At 52.5% G+C, this 2,606-nt stretch overlaps 1 protein-coding gene across 1 annotated transcript in view; it reads right to left on the bottom strand.

Moving 5' to 3' along the window:
- ELMO1 (engulfment and cell motility 1) overlaps window positions 1–648 on the bottom strand; it is a 495,575-nt gene extending 494,927 nt beyond the window's left edge. The window contains exon 1 of the mRNA XM_011362520.2: window positions 473–648. The gene's annotated coding sequence lies outside the window, so the exon portion shown is untranslated. The remainder of the gene's footprint in view (window positions 1–472) is intronic.
- Between the last annotated feature and the right edge of the window lie 1,958 nt (window positions 649–2,606).

The raw sequence follows: 2,606 nt of genomic DNA on the forward strand, positions 1-2,606 counted from the left end.
CGAAAAGCCGGGCGTCCGAGCCGCCGGCTCCTTCTCCCGCGCAGCTTCTGGGCTGTGCAAGCCCCCCAACCGCACACTTCCCCCGTCCCCAGTCCCCCGCGCCAGCGTTGCAGCCCTCCGGCGGCCCCCTCCAGCCCGCGCTGGCCGAAACACCTCGGCGGGGCCGGGGCCCCGCGCCCCCAACCCGATCCCCCGCCCCTGCTCCCACTCCCACCTCAGCCCCTCCCCCACCCCCGCCCAGACTTCCCCAACCGCCGAGCGCCCCGGCGCACCCGCAGCCTTCACCCCGCAGGGCGCGTGGCCACCCCGGCCCGAGCCGCGGCGCCCCCAGGGAGGAAGCAAAAGTGTCTCCGAGGCGACCAGGGTCCCCCAGAGCGGGACGCCTCCTCCTTGCCCAAGCCTCACCTCCCTCCCCGGCTGGGCTGAGGTCAGCGAGTCGGGGCGCGGCGCAAGCCCAGGAAACTTTACGAACCTGCCCGGGGTCGCAGGACAGCGGCGGTGCGGGCGAGGGTTCCCAGGGAACAGGGCTCTGGCGCCCCGCGACCATTGAAGGGGGCCCGCAGGCTCTGTCGCCCTGCTCGGGGCCGCGGCGGGGTGGGTGGTCCGACTCTATCCCGTGCCCATCCTCGCCCGCTAGCGCTCGCCGGAGCACACGCACTTACACTCGGGTCGGCGGCCGCTGCGCCGCCGGCTGCCGCTGCTCTCACTTCCTCTTCCCTCCTCCTGCTGGCCGGAGACACATTTTGCATCTGCAAGGCATCCGAGACCAGCCGCGAACTCTCCTCGGGAGCGGACGCTGCGGAGTGGCCGCCGCCGCCCCCGGCACCTGCGCCTGGACACGCGTGGTCGGCGCGTTCGCCTCCCGCCGGCGCCGCGGTGCCTGCCCACTGCACTTAGCCGGAGCGATGGGGACCGAGGGGGGCAGTACCCACGACTTTTTGAAGTCCCCCTAGTTAAAAAGAAGAAAATATCAAACACCGTGCACGCCTCTGATCTGCTATAATTGTGTGCAGAGCATGACTTCCCCAATGAGCTCACACGCGGAGTTTTGCAGGCGCTAATTAACTCCGTCACCCTCGTAGCGCCACCTCCAGGAGGCCAAGAGCGCGTGGCGTCTTTTTATATGCCTTCATTTTGGCAACTAGTTTGGAATTTTGAGGTGAAACTTCGGTGGGTTATTTTAAAGCTACTTCGAGAGGCCGATGTGTGTGTTTTGACGTTCTACCTCTACCCTTGGGCAGCGTGGCAAAAAATGACTACGGAACATTTCCCTCCCTGACACTCACTTAGGGGTCTACAGACTGCAAGGATTATTTCTAATCAATTAAACCAGGGACCCTAAGTTTGCATAACTTTGCATAAAGCAAGATGTTCCACCCCCAATTTGGTATTTAGAGTACATTATTTAATTCGTGCAACCTACTTCAGTCATTTTAAAAGCAGAAATCAAACATATTAAGTCCCAGTATACCTGCCAGCAGCGAAATGACAGTTGGAAGGTTGCAAGAGAAACACCTGTCCTCTCCAAATTCAGAAATACCTACATTGGCTCAACCAGATAAGTCGAAAGATAGTTGCTAAGCATTCCCTTCAAATTGGCAAACAAGGTAGGTTGGGGGCAGAGAGGCATTAGAATCAAAGGCGGAAAGCAAAGCTGCTCTTCAAATCTCAATCGCCACCCCACCCCCCCCCCCCCCCACCCCCCTCCAGGAGATTTAAATTGTAACCCTGTGAAACCAGCCCTGTGCTGGCCGTTCATTAGCAGCCAAGAGCTCCAGGCAGCTACTGAACACTTGAAATGTGTCTAGTCCTGAAAAGTTCAGTAAGTGAAAAATAGATAGGGGACTTGTGGAAAACAGAATGCAAAAGAGCTTGTTAATAACCTTCGTGTTGATTACACCATTTCAACAAATGATAATAGTTTAGAAGTAATGAGTCAATTGGGTTAATGTATTGGGTTAAGATATACATTTATACAATATATATGTAACTTAAAAGAATTTCACTGGTTTCTTTTCACATTTTAATGTGGCTTCTAGAAAAAGTAAGAGTACACATATGGCTCTCCTTAGTGGCTCACATTATATTTCTAATGAGCAGCCCTGATCTGACCCCTTATTATATGCATAACCTTGGGAGGAAGTATTAGCGGCAGAAATACTTGGGTCCAGATCATTATAAGCCAATAACTTAGAGCAGAATGAATCCAGAAAAGTAATTTAACTTCTCTATTTTCTCATCTATAAAACAGTAATGATATAATCATAACAGTCAACAGGGCAAATATCAGATGAGGTAATTTAACAAGCAGTTGGTAAAAGGAGACTTTATGACTGATGCTGTGAGCTGCTTCTAGGGATAAGTATGGATTCGATCCATGAATTTCTATGTCAAGGCATAAAAGACCGTCACTTCAAGACAGACATCGTGAGCAATCAGTAAATGTTAGTTGTCAACTAAATTAACTAATTAATACAATCATTTCACCTGAGCTCTTGTCAATTTTTAAAAACAATCCATACAACCTAAGCTCTTGTCAGTTATTTTTAAAATACATCTCTCCCTGTTGATCTCAGTGCAAGGGGAAGACTGTAAATTCTTTGCTG

Source organism: Pteropus vampyrus, unplaced genomic scaffold (assembly GCF_000151845.1).
Source record: "Pteropus vampyrus isolate Shadow unplaced genomic scaffold, Pvam_2.0 Scaffold75, whole genome shotgun sequence".
Lineage (NCBI taxonomy): Eukaryota > Metazoa > Chordata > Mammalia > Chiroptera > Pteropodidae > Pteropus > Pteropus vampyrus.